We start from the raw sequence: 12,681 nt of genomic DNA on the forward strand, positions 1-12,681 counted from the left end.
AGTGCTTCCCCAATTCAAAGGGAAAGGGATCCCCAATATAGAATCCATATCCCATACAAACTGTCCGTTAACCTTGGAGGATCTCAAAAAATCACCTCACATGTGGTTTTTGTCAGGACCTTCTTTCCGGAAGATGTGTTTTTCAGAAAGTGAATATAAGAAGAAAGTCGTGAGGTTTAGAAGACAGGGGATGCCACCTGAGAAAGAGACAAAATGCCTCCCTAGTATGATACAGAAAGGACATCCCATGATAGTGTCTGTGCAGACAGCAAATCCAGAGTAGAACCGGAGGACAAGAGGTGAACCAGAGGACAGGATACATGTGGCACTAAGAAATGCACAGAAACTTGAAAAGTGATTGTCTCTGGGGCATAGATGTTGCGGTTGGTGAGGGGTCCCTAGTTATAAGTCTTATAGAAACATATCACTTTTAAAAGTATGTATATGTGTCCTTTTGATACACATATAAGAGGGAAAGAAGAGAAGGTCAGACTAGGAATTGGGTTTCAGATTGAGAGTAAGAATCAGAAAGATTCCCAAGCAGCACCCTGGAGCGCCCACTCTCTAGAAGGCAGAGCACAGGTGCCTGAGTACTGAATGCCCTGGGAAACAGAAGCCTTGATGAAGACGACCAGCCAAGTACCATGGCGGCAGAGTCGACACCTGGAGGTCCCAGGAGTCAGGGTGGAGTGGGGTCCCTTCAAGGAAACAATTCCCAAGTGTGACCTGCTGGAGCATATGGAATCAGCAGGAACAGGCTGAAAGGAAGCTCAACTCCATGCCAGGCACGGCATTGGGTAATTTATGGAAGCAAGAAGGCAAACTGAAAGGCAGTGCTTAGTAATTCTGCAGCTTTGCGCCTTCTCCCTTTCACCCTGGATGGGGCCAGAGGTGGGGGGGATGCTGAATGCACCTCCTGGACAGTTATGCCTGGCTGTGCAGCCTCAAAGCACAAGCCTGGGAGCAAGTGGAGTGAGCCTCGGGTCCTCATTTCTTTTGGAGACAATTTGCTGGGGCTGGCTTTGAACTTGTAATACTCCTGACTCAGCCTCCTGAGTTGCTGGATTACAGGTGTGTACCACTGTGCCCTGCTACATTTTAAAAAATTTAACTATATTTTAAAAATTCATCTGCAATGTGAATTTACACTTGCAAAAACACCCATACTTCTATATTTTGTGTATTTTAAGGTACTTCCATATTAGAGTCTACGCTATCCCCTTATATCAAACAGCTTGACCTATTTTTATGAAAAGCATTTATTGTTTACATTCAAAAAAATATTTTCTCCCAGAATGACAGCTTAAGTTACCTCCTCCTTTCCCTTCATGTCATGAGAGAAAATTGACTTCATTTCACTCCTAGTATTTATAAACTCTAATAGAGAGAAGCTACATGATAGAAAATGCCATTATCTTTCCAAACATCTTTCATCTTTAAAAGATCTTTTCATTAGTGGATACTCTAATCAAAACATTTCATGAATCAGTGGAGGGGCTGTTGTCCAAGCAGGATGTTCAGTAGTTTGGGGCAAAGATCTGTCCCAAATGAGACTGTGACCTCTTGTGGGGTCAAAAACACAGCTCCCTGCAATAGAGACCACAGCTTTGTTCGGCCCCAGATTTGCTGGCCTGCTAGCCAAAGTGAGAAGCAAGGGATAAGGACAGGTGCCTGGGCTGCAACCTCCTCACCGCCCCTCTGGGGCTTCATCAGCATTCTCACAAAAGGTGTAGTAGGAAAGGACTGTGGCTCGGGAGCCCCTGGGGTTCCTCCTGGTGCGCGCCCCCTCCCTGCCCATCACACACACACACACACACACACAGGGCGCCTCCTTCCGTCCAGTAATTGACAAACGAGCTCCAAATCACTCCTCCCGAGGAACACAAACCACCTCTAAACACGCAATTCCCCAGGTGGAATACCAAACACTCAAGCGATCTGGGAGAAGGCGAGCGTGCGGCTGCTCGGTTTCGTGCCTTCTGTGGCTAAATTCCCAGGCTGAGGGATCCAGCCTCCATCTGCACCGCAGCCGGGATCAGATCGGTGAGCGGGAGGGTTTTCCAGGCAGATTCCTACCTCCAGTTCTGAAGTCACCTCTGGAGGCTTTCTCTCCGACCCCTTCCCGCAGCTTCCTTGGAGACTGCGTCCAGAGCAGCTGGCCTCGGGTAATCCGTCGGGGCCGGGTTTAGCAACCCCCAGGGGCCGGTCATTAGCCTAATCACCTGCTGGCAGTCGGGAGGGGCGGGCGAGAGGCGGGTTCCCCGCCCCAGGCCGCCGCCCTCCCGAGGTCCCGACGGCGGCGGGCAGTCCAGGAGCAGGATCCGTGCAGGACTTCCCGAACGCTCCCCTCGGCTGGCTACAGATCTGTGGGAGGACCCCCTCCCTCCCTCCTCGGGCCCCGGTTGAGGAGGTTATGAAAAGACTGTAATGTAATCCTAACGCGGCTCGTCACTCCCGGGCTCACTTGTCAAAACTCCACAGCATTCCAGAATCCCTTCCCCGACACTCCCCTCCTCTTGCAGGGAAAAGGAAACCGCCCCGGGAAGGATTGCAAGGAGTTTGGGGTTTCTTAGGCAGACGATTTTGTTTATGTCAAGTGCTCAGGAGCTTCCTGCTGCAAACTGGGAGCAGGATTGAAGGAGAAAACGCCCTCCCGGTACCCTGATACCCTCACCCAGCTTCGAAGTTTTCTCTCAGAGCCACCCTAAAAGAGGCTCCACCTCCCTAACATCATTCATTTCATAACCACTCAGTTTCATAATCAGCAGAAGCATGGGTGTTTTTTTTTTTGGGGGGGGGGTACTAAAATCACAACTATCACACAGGGTGGGATGTCAGGGAACTTTCCAGAAATCACCAGTCAGATCCTCTCTGCAGTAGTAACCAAATTTACCACCCCTGAATTACAATTGCCCGTGACTGCACGACTCAAGCATTTCCTTTATACCTTCGCCTGCTCGCCTGCCCCTCCCACCTTCAGCGGGTTCAGTCAGCAAGTCAACCCCTTGAGAGGCCCGAATGGGCTTGGGCTGCACAACCATCTCTCCAGCTGCAAACTGATGAGGAAGCCCGACCCACGAGGCCCAATTGTTTACATCACACCCACTGAGGGCTTCCTGTCTTAAATTAATGGTAATACAAATAAGACAGGAAAAGAGTGTTTGCTTTTCTCAAAAGTAGGAGAGGGGTTTGGGCGCAGGGGGGAGTCGCTTTTCATTGCTTTTTCAAAACTTCAGTTGTAAATTTATTCCATTTTTACACTTCTAACATTTGTTGAAAAGTAAGAGCACTGCTGTGCCAAACCTCAAACCATTAAGGAACTTCTGCTCAAAACACATTTTCACCTGGCTTGGGGAGGGCTCCAAGTTGGAGCTCCCAGGGGAAGCTGAGCTGGAGGTATGGAGAGCGCCTGGGGTTAAATGGCACAAATAAACTCACTCCAGCCCCGTGAGTCCTTCCGGGGACTTGCATGGACAGGTACACACCCTCCCCTCTCCTTGGGGTTTGCACCGAAATCTTGCCGGGTTTCCAACCTGCCCCTGTGTCTCTAAGCTATTTTTTTTTTCCCTAGGCATCTAGCAGCCCCTAAAAGCAAATGAACTTTGCAATGGACAGATCTGGTGGAATTCAAAGCAATTAATTAAAATGGAGGAGGCCAGGGAAGGCTTCAATTCCCAGTACCATTACTGACACTGGAATAGGTAATTAGAGCCTAGGAGGGGCCAGCCCATGTCAAGCCCGGGCTGGAAATCTGCCCATTCTGAGAAGCATCCCAAGAGCACTCGGTAAATACTCATCATAATTACCAGTCCTGGAACTGCTACCTCCAGTTGCTTCATTCAGGCCAGTGCAAGAGGAAACCGGAAACAGGCAGGAGTGCCAGGCTGTGGCATTCCTCCTTTAGAAGTACTGGAAGGAAACAAAACCTCAGGATAAAATCTGTCTCAAGGAGGTGTGTGTACTGCAACCTCATGGAATTGAGGAGAACTCTATGCATGTCCAGGGAGACAAGCTTTGCCAGCCAGTCCCCAGAAGACTGCAATTCCTGGGTCAAGGCAAGTTAGAGGCTGATGACTTCAGAAAAAAAGCCAAATGTATCATGATGCCAATGCAAAGTATCTGGCTTTCACATATTAAAATGAATGCTAGCTCCTCCTCCCTCCCCTTTTCCAGCTCTCCTGACATAGGGTGGAAGTTCTAAGCAGATTCATGAGCATCCTTTTATGTGGCAAATCAGTATTTGATAAGTTTTATGGGAACCATGTTCAAATTGAATAATTTTTTAAATAATTCCAGAAGTGTTCCTTTTCTTCCTTTCTGAGAGCCTTTTCCACTGATGATTTCCTAATGCTGTTGCTTCTTTATTCTTTCAATCCAGTGTGTAATTATGATGTGTAAATCAGTTCCTTTTAAAGTAAATCAGGGGCTTTAAGTATAATGTAAATAAATATCCTGCCCCCCCCTCCCCCCCCCCCGCCACTCCATCTTTGTTGCTTAATATCACTTTAGTGTGTGTATTGCTGGGAATTAAAAAAATCTAACCACATCTGTGTAATATCTTAGCTTCAGGAAGGCTTTAAAAAGCATATGCCATTCTCATCAGCAGGTCAGAAAGATAGGATCGGGTCTGTCTTTTCCCTACCCAGGCTTCACTGCTGCCTGGAAAAGAAATCAATGGCTCAGTAAACAAAGTAGTGCTTAAAATGTACTCTAAGATTTCATCCTGGGTCTGGTTTAAATAATACTTGAAATTGCTCCATGCACACCCAGACTCTACAAACAACAGGAATTTAGGTTGGAACTGCTAATATGTTAAGAGAATCCAAAGTGGCTTCAACACATTAAGGAATGGTTCATTAAAGACAGTTTAGAATTCAGCATGATGGCTGATTACAAAGTAGTATCCTCGGGGGTGATAATCAGCGGGACGGGCTCAAATGAGGCTTAATATCTACATTCAAGGAAAACAGACAAAGTGGTGAGGATCATGGGGATCATGGAAGATCATGCATGAAATGGGAATCTGCACCCCATATTGATAAGAAACAGGCAACCCAACACTGGGGTGTTCACACTGGTGACACGGAAGGGAAATACCCCACTGCTCCCTATCCTGTCATAAAGAATTTGGTAGCAGACAGAATCTTATGAGGAGGTATGTCCCTTTTGAGGTACCTTGTTTTAAGGAAGATGTGAGACACTGGAAAGTTTCCAAAGGAGAACCTAAATGATTAAAGAGACAGAAAATAGAATCTATGAGGAAAGGTTAGAGGACTTGGAGTTGTTTAGTCTGGAGAGGAAAAGTACCTAAAGGCAAACTCAGTCTTCTATTTGAAGGGTTATTATACAGAGGATACCGACCAGCTGTTCTTCATCTCTCCAGAGGACAGAAGAGGTAAGAGACTCAAAATACCACTTTAAATCTGGGTCAGATTTATCTTGCTTGTCCTAATGGTAACTGACTTGACATCAGAACAGTCTCATTTGCCATTCCTTTGCAGACCTCATGTAGATGTCATCTGAGTCTTGCCTGTTTATGCAGAAGTTATGCTAAAGAAAAACCTCTATCCCCTTCTTGAATGATAGTTATTCCATCCATGTAGGAGCAAGGACCTTGAATCTCTGTGTTCCTAACTCACAAACAAGGTGCCCCAAGAATGTAATGATCTCCAAACTGAGCCTGTGTCTTTATTGGAATGGGTACCTCTAAAAATATGCCCAACTTCACATACTGGATAGATGATAAGAAGATCTCATAGATACACTCTCAAATTTATGTTTCAGTATACAGGAAGCATTGCTTTTTGTGTGGGCAAAGAAATATTAGTTGATGATGATAATGATAATAATAGCTATGAATTATTAAGCTCTTACTATAATTATGTTGGGCACAGTGCCCAATCTATTTCATGTAGGCTACCTTTCTCATTTATTTTCTTGCAGTAGCTCTGTGAAGTGGAAATAATTATTAGCTTTATTCTAACACAAAGAAACTGAGTCACCAAGAGGTTAAGAAACCCAGCTGGTAAATGTTGGGAGTCCCGATTCAAACACATTTAGTCTGACTCAAAAGGGTGTACTTAATTAAAACACTGCCTCCCATCATTAAACATTTTTAGCTATTCAGAGGGAGGAAACACTGGGGAAATAATTCGTGCTTCTTGGCCCAAGTGGACTAAAAGTCAAGTCTTCTACATGTTTATATTACTGGAGGAACACAGTCAATTTTTCCCAGTATAACAGAGAAGGATGGAATTGACCTTCTGATTCAGAGGGTGTATGCCTGTCTTCCACAGGGCTGAAAAATCCAAATGAGAGTCACGTCTGTTTTAGTAAAATTGAAATTTAGTAACATATAGAAAAATTTATCCATAAATAGTCTCACCTTGCATATAATGGTTCTGTGACTGTTGAATTTATGAATACAAGTGTATTCTGACTGTGATGCTCAAAACAAACTGAGCTGAACTAAACTTTTCCAACACGCTGGTGGCCAAGGCCCTGGTTGATCATTTCCAGGGAGTCCCCTATGGGTGTCCCCTAAGAATCTTAAAACTCAACTGTTTCTCTTTTAATATATATATTTTTTAGTTGTAGATGAACACAATACCTTTATTTTATTTGTTTATGTGCCGGGGATCAAACGCATGCTAGGCAAGCGCTCTACCACTGAGCCACAACTCCGGCCCTCAACTATTTCTTTTGATTTAGCTCCATGAGAAAGCATATGGATGGGTCACATATTTTCTTTATGCCAACTACTTTTAGGTCAAGACGAGATTTTTAATGAGGCTTATTGAATACTGTAATTTATCCACAGTAGATGATTCACGAAACAGACATCAAAATGATTTTTAGAAGGGCAAATGAACCACATGCAAACAAAAACTAAAAAGTCTTGATCTAAATTACTCCAAAGGATAGATATTTTCCCATCAAGACGATTTATCCTGAGTCCATAAACAGAGAAGGGCGTAATTATAAAAGTGTTTGTTAATAGATCTGAACCTTATGTAGCTATAAAAAGCTGGAGAGAGGAAGAAAGCGGAAATTCCCAGGAGATCCCCAACCACATCCAGGCCATGGGATCTCCATACATACAAAGCCCAACTGTGACATCAAGCAAAGCACGAAAAGAAACCTCAGTATTTTGACACAATCCACATAAATAAGTTCGAATTGTCCTGAAACTAAACAATGACATTTCTACCCAATAAACTTTCAGTTAACACATGGACAGAGTGGTGACTTACTGGCATTCCAGATGCACTTAATAGAAACATGATGCCCAGAATCAAAAAGATCTTTGGTAAAGTTGGTTGAAGGGATGGATGAGTGTGCAGATGTCTCAACAGATGCTGGTGCCTCCTCTTTGCCCCTTTGAATCTAGGTTGGGAAGATGTCATCAATGCTGCACAGCCCACAGCTCCAACAGGGGCTGAGCCATTTGACACTGGTACCCTGGAAACAGTGCATGGGACCAGAGGTTGGTTTCCAACCCAAAGATACCTACTGTGTTTTTGCCATAAATACAGGAGGAGGAGTTGCAGGCTTTGATTCAAAAGTCACTATTATTAATAGTATAGATTCTAAACTCTGAAGTCCAACAGAATCAAGTACAAAATAGTTAACATCTACTGACGACTTGCTGGAAGCCAAATTCTTCCCTAGGCTCTTTACATTTTAATTTTTATTTCATTTTATTCGTGGTCCTGGGGATTGAACCCAGAGACACACTACAACTAAGCTACATTCCCCACTCTTTATATTTTGCATTTTGAGACAGGGTCACACTAAGTTGCTGAGGTTGGCCTGGAACTTGGGATCCTTTTGCCTTGGCCTCTCAAGTAGCTGGGATTATAGGTGTGTGCCACATCACTCATCTATTCCTCAATAAATCCTTATTACAATCTTAAGAGTGTATGTTAGTCAGATTTTTGTCACTGTAACAAAATGCTTGAGAGAATGAATCATAAAGAGAAAAGATTTATTTTGGCTCATGGTTTAAAGGTTTCAGTCCATGACTGAGGGGACCCATTGCTTTTAGGATTTTGGTGGGGGTGCCAGATGACAATGGTGGGGAGTGTGTGGTGGACAAACTGCTCACCTTATAGAAAGGAAGGAAAAAGAGAGGAACAGGATGGGATCTCACAACCCCATTGACCTACGAACTTCCCACAAAACCCTTCTTATTCTATAAAGCACAGGACAGCCTCCCAAAGGATTATCCAGTTCGAAATGTAAATATGCAGAGGTGGAGAAACCGCTAAAAGCTCTTAAAAATCTATTAAAAATGTAAATTCCCATCTTCTTTCTCTTTTCTTACAGCACCAAGCTTCTAGTAGGAATTCAGTAAATACTGGTTGAGTAAACATGAAAGAAAGGGCTGAATGACTGCCACTCCCAGGATCCTTTGCAGGAAACACTTAATTGAGGGTGGTCTTGTGATGGCAGGGCATTGGGTGGGAGTTAATTTATCTATACCAGAACCGTCCAATACCCAGTGCCCAGAAGGGAATTCTGAAATGAACCCAATCTCACACTGGGAGCCTGAGCCCAATGCAAGGGATGTCGAAGTTGATCCTAGGAGAACTGACACACTTGGGCAAAGGTCAGCTCCTCCTTATTGGTGGCATCTGCAGTGACGCACTATTAAGCTGTGAAAACTTCCCCAGCTGATTTTCACCCAGCTTCAAAGAACAAATATAGCAAAAGAGCCAGAAGGTCATGGAGGGATTTGTTCAATCTCTCAGCCCTTGTCCACCACCCACTCCAACCACAACCACACAACCTGGAGCCTCCAGCAGCCTCAAGCCAAAGAACTCTCCTGCTGCTGATGGGAAAACATGTGGGAGCAGCAAGATGGTCCAGTCATGACCTGTAGATTTCAACAGGGTCAGTGAAATGGGGTCAGAGACCTGGAAACTTAAGATTAAAGGCCAACATTCTTAGATAGAGCACAAATCACACTACATTAACCAGAAGACTAAAGGGGGTGTGGAGGGAGGGGAAGAGAGAGAATCCCCCATTCTTGCATCCCCCATTCTCTAGATTTGAAGACCATATCTTCTAGATGTATCTTTTACAGTCAGAAAACACAGGTGGTTTTGGTACAGCTGTATATGAGAGAACTTAAAACCTTAGTCTCCAGTCATTCTTAAGCCTCTCGGGGAGATATTTAACTGCCTGCCCAGAGCTGGTGAAAGCAAGTTAAGTTCTTTCTTCCCTGGGGCCTCTGTACACATTGGGCTGGGGCTGTTCTCCCTACTCTAACCACCTTCCCATGCCCAAGTCAGGGGGCCCATCTTGACCTTCCTCTTGAATATATTCAGGGCTCTTCTTCAGACCCCATAGCAGCCTTGCTGCCTGTGCACTTGTTTGTAACCCTTGTAGACTAGCAGCTTTTTTAGGGGAAGGTCATGTGGCCTTGCTTACTGTTTTATTCTCAGGGCCTAGAATTGTGTCTGGCACATACAGCTGCCCAGGAAATAGTTGCCAAATGAATGAGTATAAGCCAGGAGACTTCCAAATGCATTCATTCCTGCAACTACTTATTGAGTGCTTACTGTGAACCAGGTACAGGGGTAGGCACTGGGAGAACAACTATTACTACCCTAATATTAACAATGACGATGGTGATAAAAAAGAACCATGGCTAATGATTACTGGGCATTTCCTAGGTACCAGGCATCATGTTGAATTCTTCTCTTTTTTTTTTTCTTGTAATCCTCCTCCCCAAACCCATATGGCAGGTACTATTATTATTCCTACTGTACACATGAAGAAAGTCATTCACATGGACCTTAATGTAAACAAATCTCTAACATTTAAGTTTTCAGAGCTCTACATACATGGGTTTAACTCACACCAGCTAAGACAAGTTTACCCATGAATTCACTCCCGTGCTTTGCTGGTGGCTATCACCTTGCCTAGAGTGTCCCTACTCACTCTTCATCTTGTTTGAAATCTACTTTAAAATATTTTGATGCACGCTGTGTGATGTCAAGCAGTGTCAACCACACTCCACACTTTAGAGACTGTGAACTGACGTGTGAAGGACATTTGTCAGGAGTCTACATTCCACGGTTGCATCAAATTCTTGAAATACCATTATCTACATCTACAGCAGGTTCTGTAGATAACAAAATGGAAGTTGGAAACAAATTTTTCTCATTTGTGGCATGAAAATTTTCAAGGTAATTTGGTTAGGAAAGTTCATACAAACACCCCTGTCCCTGCCTGCTGGGCTGTGAGAATCAGGGAACCAGCTTCCTCATACTTCTTAGTGTTGACTTCAGCTGTGGCGATGAGACCAGCGTCCCCCAGTAAGGCAGGATTCTGATGATAAGGTCAGCTGATTCTTCCTTCAGGGGGCTATTGCATGAGCTTCAGAGTGAACCTGCTGGGAAGGGGCTGATTGGTGATATCTCCAGACTTACAAAGGAGGTAGGGTTATTTCTGTGACTGGTCACTAATACTCTTCATATGGCCAGAGTCAAGGATTTGCATTCCTGGTAACCTTCCACCTGGTAGTAAGGTTATGGTCAGGGGACAGGTAGTTCTCAATCTTTCCTGATAATTTAAGGCTATTAATGCTGAACAAAAGAACCTGACAACTGTTGAGCAGGCAGCTCAGGTGGGTCCCCTTCCCTGGCTAGGCAAACATCCATTCATCTTTCAACACTGGGCTCAAAAATCCCCCCTACTGTGAAGGCTTTCTTGATAAATCACCTCCTTTTGGGATCTCTGAGAGTTGCCCAAATGGCTTCTTCTGAGATCTTTCTTACGAACCCCAATTGGCTATGAAAACATGGGCAGGTCTCTTCGTGCACCCTGAAAAATTCTAATTTACTAGGAATTTATTTTAGAATATGTTTTATTGACCCAGGTGCCATGCTAGGTGAGGAGGCGCCAATGAGCAACATAAGCTTAGAGGCCGAGGTGGGCAAATGAAGTGACAGGCAGAGATTAAGGGATAATGTTAAATCCAGGGAGCTGGCAGAATCCCATTAGGGGCTGCTAATTAGACCTGAAAGGCTAAGGGAAGGCTTCTAGAACAAGTGAATATGAGATGAACCGTAAAGAAAAGAGTCCAGGAAGTAGAAATGGCAAGTGCCAAGGTTCATGCCAAGACAGGAGAGGTCATGTTCTGTGGCCTTAGAAAATGCACACTGGCTGCAAATTTGGTTGGCCTGGGGCTGGTGTTAGGAGAGTGGAAACTGAACAGGGGCTGAGAGGTAGAGCCCACAAGGCCGTGGTTTGGGCTTCATCCTTGAAGGGCTTTTAGCAGGAGAGCGGTATGGACAGATTCTCCAGTTGGAAAGATCACATGGGCTTCAAGGAGGAGAATATCTTAGGAGAATATCCTGGGCAGAGGCAGCAAGAGGGGTGAGGATGTTGCCATAAGAAACCAGGCAAGGAAAGATGGAGCCTGGCCTAAGCTTCCCTGGTGTGTGGAATGACACTCCGGCATTGCACTATTTATAGGCTCCCCCTTTCCACTAGACTGGCAGTCTCTTAGGGACAGACTTCGGACTTTATGGTAGTATCCCCTTATCTTTAGGGGATATGTTCCAAGACCCTAGTGGATGCCTGCAACTACAGATAGTACCAAGCCCTATAGGTACTCAGTTTTTCTTATATATATAAACTTTAGTGCCTTCTCCATCTGAAGTAGGCAATTATCATGCATGGTGGCTATAACATTGGCAGTTTCAAGTATGACAGAAAAACTAACACAAATTTCTTTTTCCTTCTCTATAATATTATAGATAGAAGATTTATTCTTATAGCAGATCTTAGTAATTTTAGCACACGTTTTCTTCCCTTAAGTCAAGAATCTTCACCTTTGCATTTAAAGGAAGCACTTTATGGCTTTTTTTTTTTTTGGTCATCTATGAATTTTCAGCATTACTATTCTTGCACTTTGTGGTCCTTGTTAAGTAAAATAATGAATTTTAACACAAGTACTGCAGTACTGCAACAACTGATCTGATAACTGAGATGGTTACTAAGTGACTAATGGGCAGGTAGCATATACAGTGTGGATACACTGGGCAAAGGGACAATTATGTACTGAGAGGGATGGGGCAGGACAGCATGAGATTTCATCCTGCTACTCGGAATGGCATGCAATTTAAAGCTTATGAAATTTTTATTTCTAGAATTTTTAATTTAATATTCTCAAACCATGACTGACTGCAGGTAGCTGAAACCTCTGAAAGCAAGACCACAGATTAGGGGGGACTGTTCTACTCATTGCTGGAGCCTCAGTGGCCACAGGTGGTAAAACCTTTAGTAAAGGGTTGTTTGTGCATGTTGAATGTCAGAATTTTTTATGTGCAAAATGATTTACTTTTGTTAATCCCTCATCACCGGGGCCCCTAACCTCACTCCACCCTTACTTCCATCTTCTCTGCCTGAAAAAAACCTCTCTTCACCCATTACTATACTCTTTTTTACATTTAGATGTTCCAAGGTATAGAGTGACTCTACTTCCTTCCATAGGAAGACGTGATTCTAGTCTTCGTAGTCCCCTAAATACCCTATGCTGACTTTTTCTTCACTGAGGCCCAGCTCATTCTACTAGTTCATCTTGTCAAGACTCCATACAGGCCCCAGCTGTAAGAGGTCCCTCTTCTACCACCTAGCAAGTTTTCCAGTGGTAATCCCATTTAAGTG

The 12,681-nt window shown here is 44.2% G+C and overlaps 1 protein-coding gene across 10 annotated transcripts in view; it reads right to left on the reverse strand.

Moving 5' to 3' along the window:
• The window catches only part of Pdzd2 (PDZ domain containing 2), a 365,774-nt gene that overhangs the window by 196,486 nt on the left and 156,607 nt on the right, over positions 1-12,681 (reverse strand). Inside the window, exon 1 of one of the 10 annotated variants that reach the window (XM_046422306.2) lies at positions 2,077-4,390. The exons of the other annotated variants lie outside the window; for them this stretch is intronic. The gene's annotated coding sequence lies outside the window, so the exon portion shown is untranslated. Of the gene's footprint in view, positions 1-2,076; positions 4,391-12,681 lie in introns of those variants that run through there. 10 annotated transcript variants of the gene reach the window in all.

The sequence above is a fragment of the Marmota monax genome, unplaced genomic scaffold, assembly GCF_021218885.2.
Source record: "Marmota monax isolate L192 unplaced genomic scaffold, Marmota_monax_Labrador192_F-V1.1 WCK01_AAM20220418_F8-fsc00077, whole genome shotgun sequence".
In the NCBI taxonomy this organism is placed as follows: Eukaryota; Metazoa; Chordata; class Mammalia; order Rodentia; family Sciuridae; genus Marmota; species Marmota monax.